General features: G+C 31.0%; 1 long non-coding RNA gene across 2 annotated transcripts; it reads right to left on the minus strand.

Moving 5' to 3' along the window:
- Positions 1-977: 977 nt before the first annotated feature.
- Positions 978-5,765, minus strand: LOC133293905 (uncharacterized). 2 transcript variants are annotated; one of them, XR_009749125.1, is made up of 4 exons: positions 5,669-5,765; positions 2,016-2,097; positions 1,489-1,596; positions 978-1,380 (listed from the first exon to the last, which is right to left on the minus strand). It is a non-coding gene; the product is annotated as an uncharacterized LOC133293905 (long non-coding RNA). The 2 variants fall into 2 exon arrangements; XR_009749126.1 differs by having other exon boundaries at positions 1,474-1,596.
- Positions 5,766-9,120: the final 3,355 nt, after the last annotated feature.

The raw sequence follows: 9,120 nt of genomic DNA on the forward strand, positions 1-9,120 counted from the left end.
TTATTTTTTTTCCTATTGTAAAAATGAAATCTGAGCTGTAAACTGTAGGATGTATTACAGCTAGAGCATGAAATTGTTAAGAAATTAGGACCATGTACATAATGGAAAAAAGAAAAATAATTCCACTACTCAACTGGCTTAATGAACGCGGGTGATCATCAATGATTAAGCTATTGGTGTTGATTCGAAATGGAGAAATTAAAATGTCAATCCATTTTTTCAGTGGGAGATGAAAGATGAACCCCTTATGACAAAAACTTGCATACCACATTCCTACTCTCTTGTTTCAATCTAATTGCGTAATTGAGATTTCTTTCATTTGAATCTTGATGTTAGTTGCAAATAAAGTGGACAAGATGAAAAATGAATAATTTCAAGTGGGGAAGTATCCGTTTATAATTTTTTTTTTTTATAAATTTTTGCAAATTATATTATGTATTCCTAGAAGTACATAGTGTAACCTAGTGTATTTTCTTGATACATAACTTAATTTATAAGAGTTTATAAAAAAAGTTTGTAAATATAATGTAACTTAGAACAGTTAAAAATAATAGAAGGATTCTGTGGTGCTCTAAACATTAAGAGCGTATTATCTGGTTAATGAATCACATACACGACTGAGACTAACATATATCGTTAGCTTTTATTGATATTACCGTTGTTCCACTGACCACACCAAGAAAATGTGATCAGCATTGAAAAAGAGTCGTACCTAACAAAAGTGTAGTCAGGAGAAGGAACTGTGACACCACACAATAAGTCAATCAGTCATTCCTGGAACAAGATATGTTCGAAAAATGTGGCTAGTACCATAGAAACCTCCAAAATTGTAACATCTCCACTACTGCATTGTAAGGGTAGTTTAGATTAAGGGCTAGCATGGTTCCATTGAATATAGAAAAGCCAACCAAACCAATAATATGATTTGATTTTCTGAATCAAATTGGTTTATTTTTTGTTAAACATTATAAGCACTAGTATTGGAAGGGTAATAGTACAACTACGAGAGCTCTCTATGCAAGAGTAACTCTGAACTCTCAAGAACATTAGACAACCCAGTGGTGTTCTTTCAAACATAGATACTTTGAATTCTCTCTAAAATTTTCAATCACAAGTTTCTGTCTCAATGTGGGCATATGTACTTAAAAAAATCCTTCAATTTATGGATTTAGCAGAAGGATCTGAGGACTGAAGGATCAAGCTTTCCTTGAATGTTACAGAAAAGACAGGTAATGCTGGATCAAGTAAAAGCTGCAAACCCAGATTACTTCTTCATTATAACCATGTCCTGTCTTCTATATTACAAATCTGCTCAAATTCAGTTTTTCTCACCAACCAACTATTCCAAATTGAACAATAAAGGAAGGAAGTTGAGCCACCCTGGAAATTTATATTATCAAATAAGCCAGTGAGAAATGAATCATTTGAAAGTAGAGCAAAATACTGAACAGTAATTCAAACTTTGTCAATTACTGAAAAGCAAATTACTGTTATAAACATCTCTGATTTCATCTCTGCCTTAGCCTTTTGGTATTTTTTCTTAGTCTTTGATGCTGAAACTTTCAGCAACAAATCTTGCTGCAAAGAATTGGATACCTGGATAAAGAATGTGACAGAGGATGATAAGTGGGAATTAATTAAAGCGGATTAAAATAGCATACCATATTGTTCTTTGATGATCTATTGCATCAGAATTCCAGTTTTCTTCTCTAATTTGGAAATTCTTTTTTAGACTAAAGTTTCAGATTCAGACGCCAAATTCATTATTCTGTCAGCAGCTAGTTGACATGTCAGGCTACAGTGGAATCTAGGACTTACTGAATTTCAGTTACATTATTGTTCAAGATTTATCATTTGAGTTGTTTCCTTTTCTGACGTCAATATCAATAATTTATTATGAAGTACGTTGTTTCAGCTTGCCTAGGCTTGTCTCTCCTGCTGGACCAACTTGAAGCCAGAAGCATACAAAGAATTCAACTCATCAAACTTGCTCAGAAAGTGCAAGATTTTTTTACCTAAATTTACAAAACATGCAGCCAAGGCCTGAGTAAATCTTCAAGATCTTTGATTTCCTGAAGTTCAAAGTCTTTTGAGTTCCTGAAATGATATGTCAAGCAGTGATCTCAACATTAAACAATTAAAGATATCAGCATTGTATCTGGTGATTGAACGCAGATCACAATTATTCTTGAGATCCCTTTAATAAAAGATACTTAACCTTGGACAGAGAAAGGAATCACCAAAGAGTTTCCTAGTTATCTTTTTACATATTTGAGAAAACATAAGCAACAACATCTAGGAATAGGAACCAAACAAATAATAGGGAGCCTTAAACTTCAACTTCACCGCTCTGGAAATCAGACACAGCCTTAAACTTTAACTTCACTGCTCCAGATAGACTCATACAAATACTCCACAAAGCCTCATGCTAATCTTTGAACAATGAAAACACAATGACAATTATGTAAAAAGAATGCAAAAATTCCATTCACCTTTATACCATACAAATATGACCTGAGGAAACAAAATAAGCAATTAAAGGCATTCTGCAATTTTTTTTTTTCTAATGCATGGTCAGCCTCAAAGATTTCTTAGGTTTAGTATTCTGCACTGGGAGAGAAAGTAAAATTATTTCTCTGGTAAAATGAAACCCTAAGGACTATATATAGCAATGTGTGAGCAATCCTCTCCCTAGATTGTGCTCACATAGGCAAGCTTTAATATCAAAATGCAACTGGCATTAAAAGCAGGCTTTATACTTTTAATGGTTGTCTCAGTTGCAGATCTGAGTGGAAGAGAAGTGAACCTCAAAGAATAAAGGTAAAATTTTATTGCTATTTCTCATATTGGAAAAAAATAACAGTAGGAAATTTTCCCATGTGACTTCTCCTTGAAAGTCAACACACTTGAACCAAGGTCTTGAAGAATAGGGAATTTGGCTAAAAAAAGAAAATACTTCAAGACAGAACAAGAAAAATTTGAAGTTCAAACAATGGATAACATGAAATTAGAGATACTTCAAAATTGTATGGAACTACGTAAAACCACAAGCTGGCTGCATACTGTTAAACATATTCTAATCATTTAATCATATTCTCAACCTGCAGTGCATTTATCAAATACTAAAATCATACTTAATATTGCCCAAACTGTTTAGCAGTAGACATGGGATGAATAGTCATCTTAAGTATTCTGTGACAAGAATTTGGCTCCTAGGTTCTTTGGTTTGTTGTATTCCCAATGAACTACTTGTGTATCATTCTTACTTACAGATGGGCTTCAAGATCTTAAGGGCAAACTGCTAATGAAAGATATTCATTAACCAGTTTTAGGGGGAGTGTTATAACAGTCCCACATTGGTTACATTTGTAATTATTGTAAATTATTTTGCTATTAGGATATATTATTACAGGGAAGGTTACACTTATCACATTTTCTTCTTAGCACCAATCTTGTTATCGTTGGATCAAAATCAAATCAACAGTTACAAAATAACATCAAGGGAGAGCCATTGATTTGATTTTGATCCGACGATATCCTATGCCTATTATTATTACTGCAGATTGAGATTTATTTTAGGAAAATAATTATTTAGTTTTCCATGTATATTGTAATGTAGTGTACAGTTTTTTACTCATCCAGGAACAATATTCAGATTTCACTCATTCAAGTATTATTTATCCACAAAACTACCCAGCCCAAAATCTCCTTCCTGTTTTAACAAAATGCAAACCTGGAGTAAATCATCCCTTTTAGAATATCTAAAACCTGACCATATCCATAAGAGATCTCCTATAATCTTCTCAATTTTCTCCATCACCACTCTGGGAACTTAAGCAAGGACAAACAAAGTACACGAATACTCTACAAACAAGCCTGGATAAGTGTGGCACACCTTCCTACAAAAAGGTATTTCCCCTTCAATTTATAAGTTTTCAAGAAATGTTCAGAAAAACAAGGTCCCAAAAAAAAAATGGACTGAGGATTTCCACCCAAAGGCACCTAAGTAGTTGACAGGCGACTCTAAGATCTCACAACCAACCAAATTAGCTAAATTGACATCTGCCTCAACATTTAAACCTGTCAAGCAATTCTTGCCATATTAATGCACTAAGCCAAAACAACCTCAAAAACTTGCAAAAGGGTCAACACATTCAAGAAGACATCCTTGCCCCCAAGCAAAGGCCCTTTAATTGAAACTCCCACATATTCAGAACCCACCAAAAGCCCTTTAATAGAAACTCCACTTGTTAAGAACTCATTGATGCACTTACAGTTGGCCAATTACACATGAATTATGATTTGTTTGGCAAGAAAACTTTTATTATGACTTAAGATCATAGTTGTCAATAGCAGTTAGCGGCCGGTAGCGGCCGACCCCGAAAATGGTATAGCGTTATAGCGGGTAGCGGTATTGCCGCTATGGTGAAGTATTAATTCCACATATATTATACTAACAATCAAGAAACGAGGCAACACCGCTTTTAGTATTAATGCTCAAACATAAGAAGTCACACAAAATCAAACACATAATTCCACAATCAATGTCAAATACAAGGAACATAAAAGAAGAATCCAAAACTAAACACAAATGAACAATAAAATTGTCAAATAGTCAAGTACAAGAAGTGAACTAATGAAGAAAATCATCATCATCTCCGGATTCTCCATCAAATTCCAACATGGGAGTGGTGTAGCGGTGTCGCGGGTAACGGTATTGCCGCTACGCTACGCTGCTACCTTCCGCTACGGCCAATGTCACGTAGCGTCGCGGTTTGTAGCGGCTAACCGCGGCTACCCGCTACAGTAGCGGTTTAGCGGCGCTACGGGCCGCTACTGACAACCTAGCTTAAGATATAATATTTAGGACGTGTTTTAAATGATTTAATTATGATTATTTATTTATTTTAATGTTAATTACCGTTATATTTATTTTAGATATTTTTCTTATTTTTAGGACTTTAGATTTTGAATTTTGAATTTTGGATCATTTTATAATTAATCTATAAAAGAGTGCTTATGACCCTTATTTGGGAGTTGAATTTTATTATTTTGATCATTAAAAATTGAAAATTGGATGATTATTCTTTTATCATATCATAATTTTCTGTTTAGCCATTTTTCTACGAGTTTTCGGCATCACTCACCAAAGGCATTTACCTAAGAGATGGTGAATAAAGCATGTGCAAAATATGCACTAATGACTAATCTACAAAAGAGTACATAGCAACAGGCAACAGTTGCCATATCCCAGGAAGGTGAAGGGGGGAAATATGCATGAAAAGGTGACTTCAGATTCAGTTCATGATTTTCTTAGCTTATATCAGCCATAGCTGCTTGATCCATTACTGCTATTTGTTATTTTCCTGGCAACTGTATGGTTCTGTCATCTAAAGACCATATTCAACTACACAACCAATAGAATTCATTGCCTCTTACTTATTGTAATTCACAGAACAAAATACCAAATTCACAAAGTCGTCAAGATTGATCTTGTAAAACATTTACAAATTTCATTTGATTCAAGCAAGTGTAGAGGTACATAAGGGTCAAATTCAGGACATAAAAATTAACTAACAAATTACAAGAATGGACCAAGCAGAAAATCTAGAAATAATAAAACTGATGAACGATAAGGTGTATGCAATGCAAGACGAAGGAGATTAACCTGTTTATGATCCAGAGCTACACAGTACAGAACACAAGGAACAAGATATTTCCCAGAGAGGACAGAAGAAACAGCATCAGTAGCAAAGTCTAAGCTGATGCAGTAGCAAAGGGAAAGAAAGAGATAAAAAATATCGCAAAGTATTTTTGGGTACTCAATAAAAATAACGGGCTTATTTTAATTGCTTAAAAAAAATAAATTAATTTGTGGCCCCACTAAAATTTAGAATAGACTCAGTTAATTAAAATTGTATTTCTCTTAAATTCAAAAAAGATTACGTTAATTCTTCAAAAGGGCTAACATAAGTTTATTTTGAATTTCAGATGGATCCTCGAGGGACTTAAGTCTTTTTTTGAATTTGGAATCACAAGTTGACTGTTTTTTTAAGTATTTAAATTGGATCCGTGATATTTATTAAAGAAAAAAAACACTTTACTCTTTACAAAAATACAATTATTTCTGATTTTTCTTTTCTTAAAATTGTTTTGTAAAATAATTAATGAAATAAGTATATTTTGTTTTTTTTTTATTTTAAAAATTAAAATACAAAATAAAAATAACTCAGATATATTATTTAAATTTAATTCTGAAAACTTGTCCGGCAGGCAGGTTCAAGGGGAGCTCGTGGCAGGAATCACCACCAATGGGCTAAACTAGACCAACCACATCAAGTCAATCCAATACTATGTTACAACTCAAAACCTTAAGGGCATGTTTGGTGCATAGTATAGGATAAAGCCTGATAGTATAAGGCCTGATTGTAGAAGACATGATTGAATTTTAATACTATCCAACGTTTGACACGGTATTGTATGAAATAATATATTATATAAAATAATGTCATCTAGTGTTTGGTAATGTACTGTATAATACTATATATGATAAAAATAAATATTTTTAATAAAAATATCTTTTAATAATGAATTCATATAATTCTTCAAAAAATATCATATGATATTAATTTTAATAAAAATTTATTGATCAGTGTTTCCAAAATATAAATTAATTTTTATAAAAATAAAAATATTCAATATTTTAAAAATTAATATATTGAAAAATTAATTTTTATTTTAATAGATTAATATTAAAATAATATATTAATTTTTGAGAATTACATTGGTCAACGATTTTAATACATCAATCTCTTATCAGGCCTTATCCCTCACCCGTAGGTCGGATTAAGTTATATATTGTTTTGATGTATTAAGGGATTGTGCTGTATAAGCTTATACTATACGATAGTTACACTAAACAACTGAAAATGTCATAACGTATAGTATAAGCTTATACTATCATGCCTTATACGTCACACCAAACAGATCCTAAGGCATTGAATTCATGAGTCTATCCATTTATATACACATCGTCTAGGCCATTATCAACCAATTTGAATCATCCTTGAATACTCCAACAACACACATCGTACGCTCATATTTCGACAGATGAGATTAATGATTGAATCAATTATCCATCATAAAATAAGTAAACCTTTTCGTAGTATCTTCTTATACTCGTGTCGCATTTTTTATCTTTAATTTTGCATATATTTGTATAAATTGAAGGAGAGGACAGGTATATTCTTTGCTGGTTGTTTTGTACTTCTCTTATAGCTTGTTTAATAGCTTTTTACAAAATAAGTACATTCCTTCCGAAACGAGAAAGGAATTTGAAATTTTTTTATTCAGAAGAAAAAATAATAAAATTTTTCCCGTGCTCAAGCTGAAATAAATATTAAATACCCTTCTCAATTATCTAGTCTAGGAATGAAGTGAATTTGGGAGATTAATCACCCGAGTTATACACAAACTAGTTGGAAAACCACCAAATTGATACAAAAAAATTGTTATTTCAACATTTTATATTTGTTTAGAGAGAAATGTTATGTTTAGAAACTTTTACCAACTCAACTATGTATTTCGAAGAATACACGCTTAGATGTGTATTTCTCAGAATACATAGTGTAGTTTGTAAAAAAAATATATAAATATAATTATTCTCTTCTTTATAATTTATTTATAATGAATTATTATAAAAAAATTTACATTTAAAAATATAGTTATCAATATCGTATGATACAGGACACGATACGTGTATTATACGATATGAAAATTAAATCAAAATTTATAATTTATAATATAAAAAATAAAGATTTGATTTATAATTTAAATTAATATATATATATATATAACTCCGCCTGTGTGTGCTTGCTTGCATGGTCTGTCCGAAGTCAGGATAAAGGAGGATGGTTCGCGTCAGGTATAGCGAACCAGTCACAAAAAGTAGTTATATTTATGAGATAAACCCTTATACTCCTTTCGTATCTTTTATTTGGATTCATCTACTACCGACCCCAATTATTTTAGGATAAATGTGTTGTTGATATTGATGTTGATGTTGAAATATTATTAATAAGAAAAAAATAAAGAAATAATTTGTGATTTAAACTCAAAAATCAATTAAAAAATTTATATTAATAAAGGGTATAATTAAATACATATTTTAATATGTATTTTTAAATTACTTTTTATTATATTTCTGTATCTTATAATTTGATAAGATTCACGATACAAAACACAAAAAATGAGCCAAATAATACACAATACATATTGTGATTCAAGAGTTTAAAAAATTCACATTTTGATGGAAGATTTACCTAATACCACCTCCCACCCAAGAAGTTAGTATGATAATTAAATAGACAAAATTATCGGGATAAAAAGTAATGGGCACTATCATAAATAAATAAAAATGATAATTTCACAGAAGAAAAATATTTTGTGAAAAAAATTTGGTATAAAAATTGACATACAGATAGATAAATGTGTTTAGTATTGTAGGTAATTATTATGTACTTCTTATATAATTATTAGTATAATTAAATTCATTAAATAACAGTGAAAAATTTACATTTACAATATATCAAAATACGGTTTTATATTTGAATTTTAAATTTTCTATAGTAATTTTTCAAATATTTTTATTTAAAAAAACATTTAATCAACTATTAATTAATACAAATTTAACAATAATAAACCTGAGTAGAAGAAAAAGAATAATATCTATCTAATAATATATTTCAAAACCTAACGCATTCAACAGAATTTCTATACGAGTGGATTTTCCTATATCTTATTTAATATGAAATAATTACGTAGAAATATTAAAATCATATAAAAATGAATTAATAATAATAAAAAATATTAAAATAAATAATTATAAAATCGTCACGGAGAATAAATTATGTATCTTTTAAAATAACCGAAGTTTAACCCCATCCAACTCCCGTTCGAAAGCGCGCAGAGTACCAATGGTTTAGGCCACGTGGCATTACATGGGGTTGATAGAGCCCCTCAAACTGTGGTCGTGTCCGCACTGGATAAGTCCCTGTGTTCTATCTGTGCCTATATAAGCGGAAGGGGGAGAGTAGTGCCTCAAATTCCAAACTTGTGCTG

This window comes from Gastrolobium bilobum, unplaced genomic scaffold (assembly GCF_033153095.1).
Source record: "Gastrolobium bilobum isolate Gb01-03AN ecotype WA unplaced genomic scaffold, APGP_CSIRO_Gbil_v1 utg115563, whole genome shotgun sequence".
Lineage (NCBI taxonomy): Eukaryota > Viridiplantae > Streptophyta > Magnoliopsida > Fabales > Fabaceae > Gastrolobium > Gastrolobium bilobum.